The sequence below is a fragment of the Coregonus clupeaformis genome, chromosome 7 (genome assembly GCF_020615455.1).
Source record: "Coregonus clupeaformis isolate EN_2021a chromosome 7, ASM2061545v1, whole genome shotgun sequence".
Lineage (NCBI taxonomy): Eukaryota > Metazoa > Chordata > Actinopteri > Salmoniformes > Salmonidae > Coregonus > Coregonus clupeaformis.
The window spans coordinates 49,743,549-49,764,652 of record NC_059198.1 but is presented as its reverse complement, the minus strand read 5'-3'; positions in this window follow the sequence as shown (position 1 = coordinate 49,764,652).

Genomic DNA, 21,104 nt, shown 5'->3' with positions numbered 1-21,104 from the left:
GTGTGGTGATTATAAATGTTTTCTTTGAGAGTAGCATGGATCTGCATGGATTAAAATGTCTGCAGAGCAGGCTGTGACTAGTTATTTTATTTCAAGGACTCCTTGCTGGTTGGGAAAGGGGGCCACCGTGCTGTCCCCTAACGAGAAGGATCCTGTCGGAAGGGAGAATGGCAGCGAAGTGAGCTGACATCCAACCATCCATCCATCCATCCATCCATCCATGTGATTGGTTAGCAGGCCTGTGTATGTTCAGTGGCGGACTTGGCTTTTTCACATCTACACACAGATCTCTAATCCCCCCCAGCACAGCAAGCAGGAACCCATGCAACAAACTACTAATCAAATGCACACGTTTTTTGTTTTGCCATATTCTGTGATCACGTACACAAGCAGTAATATGGTCATTGCTTCATTGGCCTTATCACGGTAACTCATTTTTCAAATTTGACCACACTTGGAATTCCAGAGAATATGCCAATTGGAGCTGAGCGTGTGATGAGATTAACGTTTTACATTTTAGTCATTTAGCAGATGCTCTTATCCAGAGCGACTTAAAGTTAGCGAGTGCATACATTTTTCATACTGCCCCCCCCCCCCGTGGGAATCGAAAATCCACAACCCTGGCGTTGCAAGCGCCATGCTCTACCAACTGAGCTACAGGAGGCCTCCTATTTGTCTCTTTTGTAACATGTGTTTAGTTGCCTTGAGGAAGCATTATTTTTCTCTCTCTTGCTCTCTCTCTCTCCTCTCTCTTCTCTCTCTCTCTCTGATGACCCTCTGATGACCCTCTGCTGACCCTCTGATGACCCTCTGATGACCCTCTGCTGACCCTCTGATGACCCTCTGATGACCCTCTGCTGACCCTCTGATGACCCTCTGCTGACCCTCTGATGACCCTCTGATGACCCTCTGATGGCCCTCTGATGGCTCTCGGTTCAAGTGTTCCTTCTACACTATAACATATCATTCTATAACAAATCATTCTGTAAAAATATTATCTAGGATTGATGATCCTGATGACCCTCTGCTGACCCTCTGATGACCCTCTGATGACCCTCTGATGACCCTCTGATGGCCCTCTGATGACCCTCTGATGGCCCTCTGATGACCCTCTGATGGCCCTCTGACGCATTAACAGAAACACAATGTCACAGCGAGACCTTGAATTTCCCTTAGTGAGGTGGAAACTGGAGAAATAGAGAAGAGTGTACTCTGTAACCTGTTAAATTATCAAAACGAATAGTAGTGCTGTAACTGGACTGGACACATTATTTCTACACCCCCCCCTAGCAGCACCATGCTAATGTTAGCTGGAGAGGTGACAGAAGGGCCCTGTCAGGGACTAAATCAATGAATGTCAAAGCCAAAGGATATTAGTCGTGTAGTGTATTAAGATTATGACTATTCTAGTGGGACAAAGAAGGGATGTTTACTTTAGTTCAAAAGTAGCCATTTGTAGGGTGACGCCCCAGGGGAGATAGGTGATTGGACAGCAGAGGGAGCAACCCATATTTTGGCATTGTTTATAAGTATGGGCTAGACAAAGAGGGGGTTAGAAGCAGACAGATTATTTTGGGACACTGTTTTCTCCAGACACTGCAGGTCTGTAAACTTATGCTGAAAACTTATGATATGAATAAAACTTGTGATCAAAGTTCAGTATAAGCGGACTCCTTTGTTTGACAGCATCACTAGCAACATTTACTCGACACAACAGAATGGTGTCACGAAAAGGGACTGTTTGCATCTCTTCAGTGTTATACTCGTGAGCAACGACGTGACTCTCGCTCAAGGCGCCGGCATAAGGTGAGATTTCTCACGGTCTTGTCTGTGTTTACTTCGTCTGCTTCTGGGTATGTTCGCGGGGAGATGCACCGTTGGAGAACTGATGTGTGCTTTCTGTTGCTTGTCTTGCTGTTGACTATAAGGGGTCTGAGAGCCTATAAAGGGTCTATAGAGATATTTGCTTGAATAATAGTTCAAGAACAATCGATTAAGTGGAATAAGGAATGCCTAGGCATATGTGTATGTAACTTAGAGCCGCTGTGGATCAATGGAAAAGCCCTGGAAGACAGGCGACCTATTAAGGGTGGGCCAGAAAATCCTGATAACGCGTTATGTGTTTTAGGTTAGCCCTATGGGCTGGGGACCGTGGTATATTGATGATGAATGTTGCCTCTCAGCTGGCGGTTGACGAACGGCTTGTTTGACGCAATCTCTCGTGTCGGTTCCACGGATCTCGTGGTAGCATAAATTTAGCTAACAAATGGTATTTTACGGCACGGCGGAGGGAGAAATGCTAACGTGGCCTGCTAATTATGCTTCATGCTACATGCTAATGCTAATCATGCTACATGCCAATTTTGGATGCGGGTTATGATTAATATTTCTTCCTTGGTGGTCCATAGGAATGGGACAAGCCATCAAGAATGTGTTTAGTTAGCTTGGGCTTGGTGCCTGGTGTCTTGTGAACTGTTAAGTGTTATTGTTTGTCTATAAGGGGTAAAGAGAGGGGCTATAGCGGAATGCTAACGTTCTGTTGTTTGGAGTTGCTTCCATGGTGAAATCGTATGGTTAACTGTAATGCGCATGCGTTTGATTTTAATGGCACTAAAACTACAAAACGAGGGATTGTACTAAAACTACAACAAGGGGGATTTTGGGTAAATGGGTCATACTTTTGTTAGACTGTGCTGCAGGGAGAAACAGACACAGACACAGATGGAGGAACAAAGAATTAGACATTTAGAGTCTAATGGTGTATTCTAGTTGTTACGTTGTCTGTTTGAAGATGAAGCTGTTTTTGAGACCTATTGAATTTATAAATTAGATATATGTTGACGGATTAAAATAAATAAAATAAAATGTTATTGAGTTACTTATAATATTCCTGAAGTAAGTTTTTGCTTATTTCTTAGTGCAAATGTGAACGGAGGAGTATTGAATGTTTGACATAAACTCGGTGTGTGCATAAAATACTAATTTTTTGTTTGTCTTTTGTTATTCTGTCATATGAGAGTCGGTAAGAGGAAGAGATACAGGAAGTGCTGACGTATACATCACGGGACAGGTGTGACGCGACAGAGGATCAGTCAAAATCAGGCCAGTGCTGTTTTGTTTACAGATCTTCCCCTACAGGATATTTGATGTTATGACAATTTCGCAGACGCTTGGCAACAGACTGATCATTTGAATAAAATTTGCATTTTGGAGTCTCTGTGCATCACTTGGCTTGATTAGGGGTTGTGTTGGGAATCGAGTACTGACATTATTCTGTAAGATTGAGGGCAGTTGGTGCATATTAAACAATGGAATTTATGAGTATTGTAGTGTTGTAGGATTGGAAGTCTTTGGTTTTTTGGATTGCTCTGAAGTTGTCTACTTTCCTGTACTTTTCCTGAATTGAAGGTGGTAGGATAGCCACTAATTAATACATTAGTAAAATAGGATATAGAAATAAGATTTTGTTTTTAATTATTCATAATTTTTTATAAAATGTCTTATTGATTTTTTAAATTTTAATTGGAAATATTTTTTGAATAAAAATTTTGTAATTGATTTTTAATATTCATATTTTTATTGATTGATAAAAAAAAAAAAAAAACATTTTGCGGTTGTTTAGTTTATATTAACAATTAAAGGGGGGAAGCCATAGGCTATATAGTCTAAAATAAAATAATTCACAATAAAGGAATATAAAAGAGTAGTTACAATGGGGAGAAAGGACAGCAAGTCTATGAAAGTCATTACACCGGTTGATATAGTTGAAAATAGTAATCCTTTAGTTAAGGGTATTGCGAGGTTATCCGGCAAATGGAACAAACGTTGGCCTGACATTGAACAACCATGGCCAGTGGAAGGGACTCTTAACCCTGACGTCATCAACACCATGAAAGTGCTTCTGTCAATTTACAAGGCAGATCAAAAGAAAGGAAAAAAAAGGGAACGACGTGAAGAGAAGAGACAAAGGGAGCTGGGTGTTCTTAAGCTGTTTGAAGATGAAGGACAAAAACTGATGAAAGATACCAACGATAAGAGAAACAAAGGTATAGAGAAAATGCTAAAGGAAGAGAAGTCGACAGAAAAACTAAGGGCAGAAGTCAGTATACCTTTCTCACATACGGATTCAGCGAAAAGACCCCCACCTTATGAGAAGGAAGTAGAGCTTAGGGATGTTTATCCTCAGCTTCCAGTGATCCTCCAGCAGGGTGATTATTGCATCAGAGATGAAGATGAACGAATAATAGAGAGAGGACAAGCAGAAACGACCATAAAAATGCATCCAAACTCCAAAAGTAAAAAGAAAACGAGATGTCTGGAAACTAAGGGTGGAATGAGGTTAAGTAGGATGAAACTGGATGAGGACGATGATGATCAGAGTGATTCAGAGGAGATCATGGGTGGATATGATCCTGTGATCAAACGGAGGTTGGCCAGAACGGAGAGAAGGGGTGAGGAAGGTTTGAAGAAGAAGGATACAAGATATTTTAGTTCTGATGAAAGCAAAGATGAAGACAGCGATAAAGAGGAGACTAAAGGTGCTGTGTATTCAAAAGGAGTTTATCCTACAAGGACTGGCACAGAAGAAATAGAAGGAGATATAGACCGATGCTCATCAGACCTGGATAAAGCAAGGACTTTAGGAGAGGTAAGAGAGCTAGAGGAACAACTCAAGACACTGAAGATGCGGAGGGAGAAACTGCGGGAAAAAGAATCCAAAGAAATTGAGGGAAAATATGCATTGAGGCCAAGGAAAGAGGCCACGAGTAAAATGATACCAGTTATCATTCGAGGTCAAAACTTAGAAAATAAGCCTTTGCAAAGTACCGATATGTCAAATATACTTGAGAAGCTGCCTATTCTTCAAGATGGGGCCTATCCTTGGATTTCGAAATTGGAAGAAATTACGGTGGGAACACAGTCAGCCATAGGAGACATTAAGAGACTTTTGGCTAATCTCATTGGGATTCCAGATATGGAAGAAGTCTTTCAGAGAGCTGGACTCATTAGATATGTAGGGACTGCAGTGAACGATCCTGAATTGTTGGCTGCAAGTAGGAATCGTTTGTGGAGAGCATTGAAAGATACATTTCCAACAAATGTGCATCCTGATAATATTCTGATTGACCCACTAGGACAACAAGAAAATCCGAGAGCCTATGTGTCAAGAGTTCATCAAGTGTGGAGAAATATTACTGGAAATGATCCAGATGTGAGTCAAATTGAGCAGTCAATTTTGAGAGCTAAACTGCAAATGGGACTGCCCTCACCAGTAAGGAGCAAACTGGCAGAAGTGGTTGGACTTGGAAGCATGACAAAAGGTGTCTATACAGATCATATAGCCCATCAAGTGGATCTGTACAGGAAAAAGGAACACAACCAGAAAGAACAGGACGAAGAAACTCGCAGAAAACTCAATCAACTACAACTTGTGGAGAATAAGAAGGAGAAGAGCTTTGGTTATGCAGAATCAGTGTGCACCAAATCAACAATCACTGCCACAGCTTCAACCAGACCAGTTCCAACCGCAATTGTACCAGCCACCAATGGGGGTACCAGTTGTTTCATATCCACAGCCAGTTTCTGGACAGACACAGAATTGGAGAGGAAGAGGACGAGAAGGCTTCGAAGGAAGAGGAAGGTTTCAGCCACACTTCCAGCAATCTCAAGATGTGTGTTATAATTGTGGACAGGGTGGTCACTTTGCCCGTGAGTGCAATGCGCAAGGAGGAAACATCAGAGGGAATTTCAGAGGAAGATGCAGGGGCTGTCAAGATCATCTGGAGGACCGGTGAACTCCTATAGGGGCCCGGAGCAAGGATGCTAGGGGTGCCCGGAAGATCCGAGAGGGGGGTGTCAGCTGGTAGCATCAGGACCGGAAAAAGATCCAACAATTGAGGTGAAAATAAATAACCGACCATTGGAAGTGATGGCGGATAGCGGAGCTGCTTTCACCTGTGTTCGGCCTGAAGATGCTACACATCTCCCTATGTCCAATCAACTCATTAGGACAATCGGATTCGAGGGAGTAAAACAGCTGATTCCTCTTACGGAACCAATTGAGCTCTGCTATAAAAATCAAAAAATTACAATTCCCATACTGGTATCAGAACATACACCTATTGCATTGTTGGGAAGAGATGCATTGTGTAAGTTGAACTGTACAATAAGATGTACACCAGACGGCTGTCTGGTAGAAGTGCCAAAGGAAAAGGTTTACAAATTGTTGATGATGACAGAGATGGATTCGTCTTCAGTATTCTGGATTGGAAATCTCAGTGAAGATTTTTTGGAGCAGGTTAAGATATGGGAGAAATTTATTGTGGCAAATATGCCGGATGCGAGGCTTCCGGAATATCCATTTCATTGTACGCTAAAGTATTTCAAATACAGAATTTGAGATTTAGAAGAGTGTGCCACATGTGACCTTGTTGGTTTCGGAGGACTATGAGCAGAAGCAAATAGGAGAGATGATGAAAGAAGCAGAGAAAGCTGTTTTCAGACCGATGAAAGAGAACTTGGCGATTTGGAGGAGTGAAGATCAACGATTTCTTAAAATAATGATTTCGGCTCAAGGACAAGGAGAGCCACAAGCTGTACGGATGACACATGAATCTATTTGCAGTGCGAAGATGGATTCAGATCCCATGAAAGAGGAGATGTTGCAACAAGTTCCAGAATGTTTGTGGTCTCAACACAGTACCGATATTGGACTTGTGAAATCAGCCCAACCTGTGAAAGTTGAACTTCGACCAGGAGCAAGACCTCCTTGGAAGAATCAGTATCCATTGAAAGATGAAGCAATCAAAGGGATTGAACCACAAATTGGAGGACTTTTGAAAGCAGGTGTTTTAAGGATAACAAACAATCCTCAGAGTAACACACCTTTGTTGCCTGTGGAAAAACCAGATGGAACTTATCGTGTGCTTCATGATTTGAGAGCGGTGAATGAGGTAGTGACTGACTTTCCAGCAGAAGTGCCAGACCCGCATACCTTGTTAACCCAAATTCCTCCTGATGCGCCAAATTTTAGTGTTCCACTTAGTGTAGAAAGTCAGGGTTTATTTGGGTTCACATATAAGGGACAATTCTATGAGTATAGTCGTTTGGCCCAAGGCTACAAGCATAGTCCTCATATCTTTAATAAAGTACTGAAGGATGATTTGGTAGGGATAGATCAGATATTGCAAAGCACTGTCATTCAGTACGTAGACGATATAATAATTTGCTCAAAAAATAAAGAAATGTGTCATAGAGATTCAATTAAATTGTTACAAGTATTGGCAGAAAAGGGGCATAAGGTTTCAGAGAAAACGTTGCAATATTGCCAGGAGAAGGTTGTTTATTTGGGTCAGAAAATAACACATGGACACAGAAGCATTTCAGAAAGTCAATTGGAAGCTATTCGTAAGGCTCCGAAGCCTAGAACTGTCAGAGAGATGATGACATTTCTTGCTATAGCGGGTTATTCCTCAGCTTGGGTGGAGGACTACACTAGTTTAATGGGACCTTTGAGAGCTATGGTTAAGGATGCTGGAGGTGGACAACTACATAGCAATCTTTCCTGGACACAGGAAGGCCATGTGGCATTTGAAACGATCAAACAGAGGTTGCAGGAGGCACCTGCACTTACACTACCAGATTACTCTAAGAACTTTTTGCTATATGTATCTACTTCTACTGGAGGTAGATATGCATGTGCAGTGCTTTGTCAGCCGACAGGCACAGGAACGAATCCTCAGCCTATTTCCTACTACTCTACTGCCTATTCTGAAGTAGAACTAGGGCTACCACTGTGCTACAGAGCAATGGTGGGAGTATATTTAATGTATGACAAAGCATCATCTGTTATGATGGGTTACCCAGTAACAATTCTCACCCATCATAGTCTCAGAAATCTTCTGAACTATGGGAAATATACATTGACTATGCCTAGGCTCAGAGACTATTATAGGCTCTTAGAGCAGGAAGATGTCACCCTAGTGAGGTGTGATACGGTAAATCCAGCTGAGAATTTTCCAACTTCAGAGGATGGTGAGCCCCATGATTGTGTCCAAGAAGCAGAGAAATACTCGAGGCTTAGATCAGATTTGCAAGCCTTTCCATTAAGTGAAGCAGATCTGGAGTATTGGACTGATGGGTCTTGTTATCGTGTGGGAGACAAGTTGTGTGCTGGCTATGCAGTAGTTAAAGCCCAAGGAACTGGATTTGTTGTTGAAAAGGCTGAAGTAATACCACAGCCTGCGTCTGCACAACTTGCTGAACTTCTGGGGCTAACAGAAGCATGTTTGTTAGCAGAAGGAAAGCGAGTAATGATATACACTGATTCAGCATATGCACATAGTGTCTGTCATTTGTTTGGGGCAGTATGGAAAGGTAGAGGGTTTAAGAGAGCGGATGGTTCTCCGATACAACATCATGCGCAAATAATGCAACTGTTGCATGCTATGATGAAGCCTAGAGCGATAGCGATAGCTAAGTGTGCAGCTCATAAAACAGATGTGTCAAAGGTCACCAAAGGGAACAAAGCTACTGATGAAGCTGCAAAAGCCGTCACAGGAGCGGACAAGTTGGGCAAGGTTCTTCTGGTCACTCATGGAGTGGACTTGGAAGACATAATTACGCTTAAGGATGTGATTGTGATGCAGGAAGCTGCTTCTACGATTGACAAACAGTTGTGGCTAGACCGAGGGGCGGTCAAAGATGCTACTGGTCTTTGGAGAAACCATGAGGGGTTGATAGTAGCGCCTTCAGACCTCTTAGGTCTGATGATTCAGGAAGCACATGGGTTAGCTCATGTTGCAAGGGGGGAGGTTAGAAGAAAGATCATAAAGGAGTATGGTTTTTGGGCTCCATATTTGTTTGAACAGATTGACTATATGATAGGAAGGTGTACAATCTGTCTGAAAAATAATGTTCGCAGGGGTGTGACTGTTCTTCCTGCGTACATTCCTACACCGAGAGGTCCTATGCGTGAATTGGTTATTGACTTTGTTGATATGATAAAACCAGTTGAGGGGAAAAGATACATGTTGGTGGTTGTAGATAGATTTTCACGATGGCCGGAGGCCTGTCCAACCAAGCGAAAGGATGCTCAGTCGGTTGCCAACTTCTTGTGTAAAGAAGTCATAAGCAGGTGGGGATTACCCGATCGAATTTCCTCAGACAATGGGAGGGAATTTGTGGACAAATCAGTGAAATTGCTGTTGCAAAAATTGGGAATTAAACAACGTCTTGGAGCAGTTTATCATCCACAAAGTCAAGGAATTTGTGAAAAATTGAACGGTTTCTTGAAAAATCGCATTGTAAAAATCTGTCAGCATACGGGTCTAAACTGGGTAGCGGCGCTTCCTTTAGCATGAATGGTGTGTCGCTCAAGTGAGTTGCGTGATCTGCGTATGACACCCCATGAATTGGTAACTGGAAGAAGGATGCCTACGCCTTGTTTGCGAACAAGCGGAAAGGGTCCAAGCTTGGCTCTTTTGGAAGATGAAATGAGAGCTTACGTTACATATATGGCCAATTTTCATAAAAAGTTGTCCACATATGTTTCTGACAGGCAAAGAAAAGAAGAGGTGGAGGAGGAGCTTGATGAGAAAAAGAGGAGCATAGTGCAACCTGGGGACAAGGTGTTCGTGAAGGTATTTAGAAGGAAGTGGTATAACGAACGTCGTGAAGGACCATTTGAAGTGGTTCGTAGTACTGGAACCGCTGTCCAGGTTAAAGGGTCTCCAACGTGGTATCATTTGTCACATTGTGTTAAAGCGCCTGGAGAAGGGGTGCCACGCGCAGAGAGAGAGAGGATGGAGATAGGGGAGAACAGGAAGAGGGAGAGATTGTCAATGTTGGGGATAACGTTGATAATGTTTACACTTCTGATGATGCCAGAGATGACTCTGCAATGGAGGGAAAGGACAGGAGATTTGGGGAAATTGATTTTCAATACGTCCCAGAAGCAACAGGGAATATTTCAGTGGAATGTGAAGCAGCAGAGACCACCAAGGGCAACTCTGTTACAGGAGAAGCTAGTGATTCAGTTAGACAAAGTAGGCCTAGACCAGTTAGGAGAAAAGTCAGACCAAAACGTTACGAAAACTAGGGATGAAGTAACAACAATAACATCAACACTTCAGTCTGTTATAACAACAGTGAAAAGCAATTTAACTCTTTCAACATTGATAGTTATTAAAGCCATAAATATATCGCATTTGATTACAAGGGAACCAATAGCTCCAACACCAATTTTAGAGGAAAATACTGTTATTAGGGTTAGGATGGGTGATGCAGCTCATCTTCCTTGTAGCTGTGAGAGATGGAGTGGGGGAGGGGACGTTCCTCCCACATGGAGAGATAATTATGGAGAATAAGTATTGTTATCAGGACCAGATGTAGAAGCAGTGCCCCCTAGTCAAAGGAAGTATATTTTGTACAACAATATGAAGGTGAAGAGGGTTATGAGTGATTGTTCACTTATTTTGCGTAATGTTACAGAGAAAGATCAGGGAGAATATATGTGTACTTATCTAGTGCAAGCATTAAAATTTGTTCCGGTTAAGAATTATTGGTTAAAAGGCTATGTAATTCGTAAAGTGACGCTTATAATGGAAGAGTTGAAGTCTGTTGAAGGTTCCACAGTCACTGAGGGAGTTCAGGAGGTGTATATTACAGTAGCCACTCCAACAGTAAATAATACACAGAGGATATCGGGAACTTTCCCACTAGAAGTAATTAAGGGTGTTAATTCATCAACTAAATCAACTACTTTAATGGTAACTTTGGAAGGGATTAATGGTACGACGGCAATAACAAATGTAGGAAGTATGACACCGACACCGACAACAACTTTTCTGAAATTAAAGGATGTAGCAGGAATGACTCAGCAGATAGTGGTAGAGAACAATATAGATTCATCTGAAATAGTGCAAGATAATATCATGGAGGTACAGGATGAGTTCTTTGAGTTCAACATAACATCAGAAGATACATCTGATCAATACCGCTCGTTAGGGAAAAGAGAAACTAAATGGAAAGCATATGGATTTGATTCTTCTGTTTTGAAGATTAAAGATGAATGGGCAGGTAGACATCTTTGGTTCCAGCAGTTAACTCATTCTGTAAGATCAGTGAGGAATCTTGAGGGTCCATGTCTGTTGAGAATTCCGGCACCGGAGACGTGGGGTTCCATTTTAGAGACGGTTGCTCAACCTCTATCAAGTATGTGTCAATCTTATGCTTTGTCATGGCTGTTGTATCAGCAACAAGCATTAACAGATAAAGTAATGTCGTTGTCAAAACATTTGTTTAGGCCTAGGTTTAGGTGTTCTTGGTTAAATGAATTACCCTATGTGAATTTGTTAGATGGTAAGGAAAATCAGGTAACAGCGAACCCTGAAGCATTGGAGGTGAAAGCAGTGAGGGCTAAAAGTTGTTTTTGTTCTAATAAAACATATGATGGAAAGGGTATGTTCATGGGAATATCAGATTGTGATGATTATATGATGACTTTGGATAAGCATGAACATAAGGTTAGAGATGACAAATATAATGTAACTTTTTATGTACCAGTTAGTAAGAAGAGCAGGACTTTGGTGGTGAAAGATCAGCTTTTGCCTGGCAATGTGACTATTGGGAATTTTAGAGATATTTGGTGGGTTTGTGGTGATAAAGCATATATATTCTTACCCTATGGATGGACAGGATGTTGTTACATGTCAACGTTGAAGCTTCCATATGAGGCTTTTACCATTAAAAGAGGGGTAGCACCGGACACAGATACATCTGAAGCTAGGGTTGAAAATAGGGTGAAAAGAGACATGGCGACATTTCATAGTCTTGAAGCCTACCATTGGAGGATAAGTCTAGGAGAGAAGTGGGGACTCTCATTTTGTCTATCATGACTTTTTCCATGGTATGGTGTAACATTTTTGGCAGATCATATTGATAATATTACCTATACTTTGCAGGGGTTTGCGAATGAAACAATAAGAGGGTTTAACCTTCTGTCAAATACTCAAAGAAGTCAAAGAAGTCACAGACTGACGCTGTTGAAACATGACATGGCTCTTGACTATATTTTAGCAAAACAAGGTGGCTTATGTTTGGCTATGAATCTGACGGGGGATGATTGTTATACTTTGATCCCAGATAGTTCCGATAATATCACGAGTGTTATAGATGCGTTGAAGAATATAAGGGATGCATTTGGTAGATCTGAAGGAGCTGGATGGTCAGCGAAGACTTGGTTGCAAGATCAGTTAGGCCCAGTAGGAGCAGTGATGGTTCAGATTTTGGTTGCAGCTCTGATAGCGCTGTGTGTGATGTTTTGCTTTTGTACTTTGTTACTGACCTTTGCGAAAGCTATGATATTAAGATGGGTTGGAGTTGTGATGCCTGGAGACAACACTCAGATGCCGTTGTTGACTGTTCCTGATCTGGATGAAGATGGACAAGGGGGTCTGGATGGAGTATTAATGGATAAATATCCTTTTTGATTATTTGATCATTTTTCAAAAAAAAATCAATATTAGTGTGTTTTTAGTATGATGTTATGAATCAAAGGGGGGAAGTGTATGAATGAATCACATTATCCTATTTCATTATTCTATCATTTATATTGATTCATACATCATTTATATATCAGTTTTATATTCTTAGTTGATATTGATGTTTTAATTTGAAAGTGTTTGTTTTGCAAAAGATACTGTTTGGTCTTTTCTTTTCTTCCAGCGGTGTTTGGGGGAAAATGTAAAGATTGAAATACTCAAACGAGGACAATATGAAAGGAGAATGACTGGAAGGAGATGGAACAAGGAAGGTGTGGAAAGGTTCCCATTCCATCATCAACAATGCATTGGAAGTCGAGACTACGGGGGAGATGAAGTGTAGTGGACTACATTCCAGTGTCTGCAATGAAATATAGACATATTTGCATGTGTAATACATAATTTGTGTCATAGTCTTAGGTATTAATTTTTGTAGAATGATATTTGATGTTATTGAATACATGTGGGGAACTTAGATGTTTTTGTTTATTTCGTGAATGCTTAGGGACAGGGAGTCTAGGCAGGGATAGAGGTCCACGGTAGGGTCCGATGGGTTGACCAGCCTTAGAGTGGACATTTTGGATAGTATTTTGTTTGCAGGGGCTTACATGTGTATTTAATTGCATCATAGTTTCAAATGCATTGATAAAGATTTATGAATTCATCGGAAGTACCTAGGTGGTTGCCTGGGGCAGAGGGACCGTGAGAGAATTTTACTGTCTTGATTGTATAATAATAATATAATATGCCATTTAGCAGACACTTTTATCCAAAGCGACTTACAGTCTTGCGTGCATACATGTTTGTTTTTTTTGGTGTATGGGTGGTCCCGGGGATCGAACCCACTACCTTGGCGTTACAAGCGCCGTGCTCTACCAGCTGAGCTACAGAGGACCACATTGATTGATGGATGGATATCTGGAACGATGGCTGCCAGACAGTTTTTCGCTCTCACACTCCATAAAGATTTGTTCATGGTTCATAGTAATGCATTCACACTTCATAAACATTTGTTCATATTTCATAGAAAGGTATTTACACTCTAGAGAAAATGTTTTTGGTTTAATGTTAAAGATACTTAATTAGATAAATTGTTACTCATCATAATCCTGTTCTTTTTGTTTTCGAGACTTTTAGTTCGTCTCGAAAAGGGGGGAATATGTAGTGGGACAAAGAAGGGATGTTTACTTTAGTTCAAAAGTAGCCATTTGTAGGGTGACGCCCCAGGGGAGATAGGTGATTGGACAGCAGAGGGAGCAACCCATATTTTGGCATTGTTTATAAGTATGGGCTAGACAAAGAGGGGGTTAGAAGCAGACAGATTATTTTGGGACACTGTTTTCTCCAGACACTGCAGGTCTGTAAACTTATGCTGAAAACTTATGATATGAATAAAACTTGTGATCAAAGTTCAGTATAAGCGGACTCCTTTGTTTGACAGCATCACTAGCAACATTTACTCGACACAACAGTCGCCTTTTATAAATGAAGAAGGATATTGTCTGTCAGTTTGGTCATTAGTATCTGTTACGTTCCCCAGTTTCTGTGTTGTAGGTTGTGTATTTTCATGTATGTATTTCAGGAAATGGGTTCCTGAAATTCCCCAACAAGCAGCTGATTGGTCAATGAACATTGATGATTGGAGAGCTGACCCTGCGCCCTCGTCAGGACGCAGCTGTCTCCAATTACCAACTCCTTCTGAAGCTATATAAGCCCCAGTTCTGTTGCTCAGAAGAAGAGAGGGGAACCAGAATTGCTGAGAGTTATAGCATGTTGGTTGTTGCTAAGACATTTGGTATGTACTGTGTAGTTGTTGCTGTGAGAGCTGATTGAAATGTTTTGTGTTAGTTTGTTGCTCAGAGATTATCTTTAATGTCCTGAGTTAGTTTTTTTTTCTCAGGTTTTGTTGTGAACCAGTTTGTATTATTCTGTTTCATTTGTTCCCAAGGGGGGAAGGGGAAGGCACCTAGGGAGTGCTTAGGCAAGAGGCCTGCGGGCATACATTACCCATAGAAGTTGACTGTCTATGCACACTAGGAAAGACCTGGGCGGACCATCCCCTGTATTTTGGTTAGTGCACCAGGTGGTGCTAGTTCAGTAAGCAGTGAGTAGGCAGGTAAGGTAGGAGAGGGGGGGCTTTGATATTTACTTTCTTTGCTTTGGTTCCGTCCAGCCCCCTTTCCCCAAACTTACCGTGCGAAGGAATAAATTCCCTGTTAACGGTATTCTCTGCCTTTTGTCATCCTTACTCACACCTACAGTCCCAGACCTCTTTCACACCACGGAGAGTTGAGTTGTAGCAGGGTGTTGCGTTCCCTCTTCCGAGAGGCGTGCGTAACAGTACCTTTCACTCCTTCTCTGCTATCCGACTCCCTCACTCGAAGGCTAATACACATCACTGCTACATATTTAACACATCTTACATTGATAACACCCATAGGTCATATCTATCTGACCATTAACTATGATAACACAGTCACAGTAGTAATGAGTTTCCCATAGACGTTGAAATTAAGGGAGTGACTTACGTATCAAATTCATCCTTAAAGTGGAACATCTCCCCTCTAACTCTAAGCCGTAAAACCTTTCCTGTTGTTTTCACGGTAAGTTACAGGCAGCCAGTTGCCTGTAAGTTACCGTAAAAAACGGTACGGTATGTTACCGTGCTGTATTTTACGTTATCCAATACTGTTACTGTAATCTTTTTACAGTTGTTTTTTTCCGTAACTTACAGGCTATTACCGTAAAATAACAGTATAGTGCAGTACTGTAATCTTTTTATGGTGATTGTAAAAACTGAATGAATGAATGAATGAATGAATGAATGGATGAATTAATTAGATTCATTGAGTTGAGATGGGGTTTGTATTTTACAGTATTTTACCGTAATTGCATAGGATTGGTGCAAGCAGGTTGGCTGGCAGATAACGTGTTTACATATTACAGCATATCAATGAATGCCAGTTTGGAAGCCTTTGATAAGGCCTCTAGAAGTGCGAGTGATATATAATATACCACATGTTGGAGTTTTACATCACTTTCACTTCTAGAGGCCTTGACAAAAGCTCCCAAACTGGCAGTGACTACAGGGAAAAACAGACCAAATGACATGGCAAATACTCAACCATTTAAGGTTAAAGACTTGCTCCCACTCCAATCTGTCTCCTACATTTGCTGGGGCATTACTACCACATATCAGTGAAATTGGTACAGAACTCTCACTAACACATGAAGCCTCATACAAGGCATGCCTCCAAACACTGTATGTTAATGAACCAGAAACAACACCACCATGCAACCACTAGTGGTCAAAAGGTTTTTGGCGCTCCAAAAAAATGGAATTATTCTGTGGGGTGAAATTACAGTAACATCTGAAATACAGCAATTGATTCCCACAACATTTTTTCCACAATGTACCATAATTTACAGTATTTTACTGTTGATACATTTACAAATTTACAATATAAATCACAGTTTTTCATTACATTTTTATATTCTGTAAAATTGATTTTGTAACCTTGATGTCTCTCAATACTCACTCTGAATTGTTTGAAAAAGTTGCAAGTTGCGAATCCCACAATGCTGTGCGTTTACAATTATGTACTATTAAACCCAAGTTTATTTGAAATTTATGTTGTAATTTACTGTTTACATCTAAAATAACCCAGAGTGCATTGCCATATACAGTGGGGGAAAAAAAGTATTTAGTCAACCACCAATTGTGCAAGTTCTCCCACTTAAAAAGATGAAAGAGGCCTGTAATTTTCATCATAGGTACACGTCAACTATGATAGACAAAATGAGATTTTTTTTCTCCAGAAAATCACATTGTAGGATTTTTAATGAGTTTATTTGCAAATTATGGTGGAAAATAAGTATTTGGTCAATAACAAAAGTTTCTCAATACTTTGTTATATACCCTTTGTTGGCAATGACACAGGTCAAACGTTTTCTGTAAGTCTTCACAAGGTTTTCACACACTGTTGCTGGTATTTTGGCCCATTCCTCCATGCAGATCTCCTCTAGAGCAGTAATGTTTTGGGGCTGTCGCTGGGCAACACGGACTTTCAACTCCCTCCAAAGATTTTCTATGGGGTTGAGATCTGGAGACTGGCTAGGCCACTCCAGGACCTTGAAATGCTTCTTACGAAGCCACTCCTTCATTGCCCGGGCGGTGTGTTTGGGATCATTGTCATGCTGAAAAACCCAGCCACGTTTCATCTTCAATGCCCTTGCTGATGGAAGGAGGTTTTCACTCAAAATCTCACGATACATGGCCCCATTCATTCTTTCCTTTACACGGATCAGTCGTCCTGGTCCCTTTGCAGAAAAACAGCCCCAAAGCATGATGTTTCCACCCCCATGCTTCACAGTAGGTATGGTGTTCTTTGGATGCAACTCAGCATTCTTTGTCCCCCAAACACGACAAGTTGAGTTTTTACCAAAAAGTTCTATTTTGGATTCATCTGACCATATGACATTCTCCCAATCCTCTTCTGGATCATCCAAATGCACTCTAGCAAACTTCAGACGGGCCTGGACATGTACTGGCTTAAGCAGGGGGACACGTCTGGCACTGCAGGATTTGAGTCCATGGCGGCGTAGTGTGTTACTGATGGTAGGCTTTGTTACTTTGGTCCCAGCTCTCTGCAGGTCATTCACTAGGTCCCCCCGTGTGGTTCTGGGATTTTTGCTCACCGTTCTTGTGATCATGTTGACCCCACGGGGTGAGATCTTGCATGGAGCCCCAGATCGAGGGAGATTATCAGTGGTCTTGTATGTCTTCCATTTCCTAATAATTGCTCCCACAGTTGATTTCTTCAAACCAAGCTGCTTACCTATTGCAGATTCAGTCTTCCCAGCCTGGTGCAGGTCTACATTTTTGTTTCTGGTGTCCTTTGACAGCTCTTTGGTCTTGGCCTCTTGGCCATAGTGGAGTTTGGAGTGTGACTGTTTGAGGTTGTGGACAGGTGTCTTTTATACTGATAACAAGTTCAAACAGGTGCCATTAATACAGGTACCGAGTGGAGGACAGATGAGCCTCTTAAAGAAGAAGTTACAGGTCTGTGAGAACCAGAAATCTTGCTTGTTTGTTTGTGACCAAATACTTATTTTCCACCATAATTTGCAAATAAATTCATAAAAAATCCTACAATGTGATTTTCTGGAGAAAAAAAATCTCAATTTGTCTGTCATAGTTGACGTGTACCTATGATGAAAATTATAGGCCTCTCTCATCTTTTGAAGTGGGAGAACTTGCACAATTGGTGGCTGACTAAATACTTTTTTTCCCCCACTGTATGAGAATGTAGAGTAAATCATTAATATTGTACTTTACAGTTAGATTTATTGTATAATACTGTCAAAACATAAAGAAAGTGTTACAGTGTATACAGATCTGCTGCACACCAAGTTCTACAAGTTCCACCTAGTTCTACAAGTTCCACCAAGTTCTACAAGTTCCACCAAGTTCTACAAGTTCCACCTAGTTCTACAAGTTCCACCAAGTTCTACAAGTTCCACCAAGTTCTACAAGTTCCACCAAGTTCTACAAGTTCCACCAAGTTCTACAAGTTCCACCTAGTTCTACAGGTTCCACCAAGTTCTACAAGTTCCACCTAGTTCTACAGGTTCCACCAAGTTCTACAAGTTCCACCTAGTTCTACAGGTTCCACCTAGTTCTACAGGTTCCACCTAGTTCTACAGGTTTGGGTTCTTAATTTGATCACTGTTGTTGCTGAGAATTCCAAATCAAATAAAATGTTATTTGCCACATGCGCCGAATACAACAGGTGTGTAGACCTTACAGTGAAATGCTTACTTACAAGCCCTTAAACAACAATGCAGTTATAAGAAAATAAAAATGTGTTAAGTTAAAAATAAAAATAAAAATAATTAAAGAGCAGCAGTAAAATACAATAACAGTTGGGAGGCTATATACAAGGAGTACCGGTACAGAGTCAATGTGCGGGGGCACCGGTTAGTCGAGGTAATTGCGGTAATATGTACATGTGGGTAGAGTTAAAGTGACTATGTATAGATAATAAACAGAGTAGCAGCAGCGTAAAAGAGGGGGTGGACAATGCAAATAGTCCGGGTAGCCATGATTAGCTGTTCAGGAGTCTTATGGCTTGGGGGTAGAAGCTGTTAAGAAACCTTGCCGTGCGGTAGCAGAGAAAACAGTCTATGACTAGTGTGGCTGGAGTCTCTGACACCGCCTGGTATAGAGGTCCTGGATGGCAGGAAGCTCGGTCCCAGTGATGTACTGGACTGTACGCACTACCCTCTGTAGTGCGTTGCGGTCGGAGGCCGAGCAGTTGCCATACCAGGCGGTGATAGAACCAGTCAGGGTGCTCTCGATGGTGCAGCTGTAAAACTTTGAGGATCTGAGGACCCATGCCAAATCTTTTCAGTCTCCTGAGGGGGAACAGGCTTTGTCGTGCCCTCTTCACGACTATCTTGGTGTGTTTGGACCATGATAGTTTGTTGGTGATGTGGACACCAAGGAACTTGAAGCTCTCAACCTGTTCCACTACAGCCCCGTCGATGAGAATGGGGGCGTGCTCAGTCCTCTTTTTTTTTTTTCCTGTAGTCCACAATCATAATGCCTACTCCACAGGATTTACATAAATTCACAGAAAACCCACACTAACAGAGCTTTAATAACAGTATTGCACTTTCATGTAGCCTAATTTTGACCATCTAATAGCCTAACCAGGTAGATAGGTAGCCACGGCAGGTAGGGCGGTAGGTAGGGCGGCCGAAAGGTTGCTGGTTCGAATCCACGAGCTGACAAGGTGACAAATCTGTCAATATGCCCCTGAGCAAGGCACTTAACCCTAGTCGCTACTCCTGTAAATCACTCTGGATAAGAGTGTCTGCTAAATGACTAAAATGTAAAACCACCGATCTACAAACATTACATCGGCGGACCAGTGTGAATGGACTAAATGTTAAAATCCTTTTGCTGCAGGATTATTTTGCTGTGACAAAACTTGTCAAATTAAGCAAGCTGCGAGCACATCTGTATGAAACTGACTGTCAGTCACACTGTCACACTCATCCCTCAATACTGTATGTCTCAGAGATGACAAGTTATACCGTATGTTTTTGAATACTTGTAAAAGTGTTTTATTTTCCCTTGGTCTGGTTTTAGAATTGGACAGCGGATCATTAACACTCTCCCGCCCACCACTTGTCTCATTGTTCAGAGAGTTATAGTCTTCAACAAGCATCATGGCTTCAGCAACATAAACCCAGCTAACTCAAACTGCTGGTTTTCCAGGGGATGATGAACACCACATCACCTTTCTTCCATGTGTCAACACATCTTCTAACATGTGTCCTCTGTCATCAGTAAGAATTGCTTCAATGTATTGCACAAGTTGTTTCACATTAAAATGAAAATAATTATAACAAACGTAGGTGATTTTGACTGGAATCAGAGAAACATGGCTGTCAAACAGCTCTGAGAGGTGGTGACTATTTGGTTGCTAATTACACAGTAAATTGTCTAATTAAGCAGACGGTTAATTAGGGTAAGCTTGCACAGCAGTCTTGTAGAAGGAAATGTTGTTGGTTTAGTGTGAGTGTAGATGTGTGTATGTTGGTGTGTGTGTCATAGAGAGAGAGAGAGAGAGAGAGAGAGAGAGAGAGAGAGAGAGAGACAGAGACAGAGACAGAGGAGAGAGAAAAGGTCAACCTTCAATAAAGCACAGTAAGCATCTAACCAACCATAGCCTGTAGCCAGTGGTGCAACATCATGCAGCTGAACCACTTGTGAAGCTTAAACGTGAATAATAATGAGTAGAGCTGGAGACATTAGCTCCCCTCCCACCCTCCCTCCCTCCCTCCCTCCCTCCCTCCCTCCCTCCCTCCCTCCCTCCCTCCCTCACTCTCTCCCTCTCTCCTCCCTCCCTCCCTCCCTCTCTAGTGTAGCGCCATCATCCTTTTTGTTTGCCTTAGGACCTGTTTATTTTACTACCGATCTGAAAAATCTATGATGTGGAATAGAAAATAGACAAACAATACAACAGATCGATGCAATGCACCGCAGTCACACTCCAGCAGTTTGGATTGATTTAACAAGCAAATTACAGAGGAAGTGGAGTGTTGTATATTGCCCGAATGAGAGGAGATGGAGAGAAAACAGATGAGCTAAATACTAAAGTCTCATTAGCTGCATTTACATGTTTACCGTTTCTAAATATCGAATTTAATTGGGATACCAAAGGAGTGGTGACTACCTCTTGCACATGTCTGAGAGGGCAGAGAATCTATGGTGAAACAGAGATCAGCTTTTGTCTCCTGATTCGCTCAAACTAATCCTTCCTTCCTTCCTTCCTTCCTTCCTTCCTTCCTTCCTTCCTTCCTTCCTTCCTTCCTTCCTTCCTTCCTTCCTTCCTTCCTTCCTTCCTTCCTTCCTTCCTTCCTTCCTTCCTTCCTTCCTTCCTTCCTGTGCCTTCAACTCCAGTGCCTGAGTGTGACTTGGCCTGATACCACGCATCAGTGCATATCTTTGGCATCTTTCTGCTTGTTTTTGGAAAACCGGAAAATGTATTT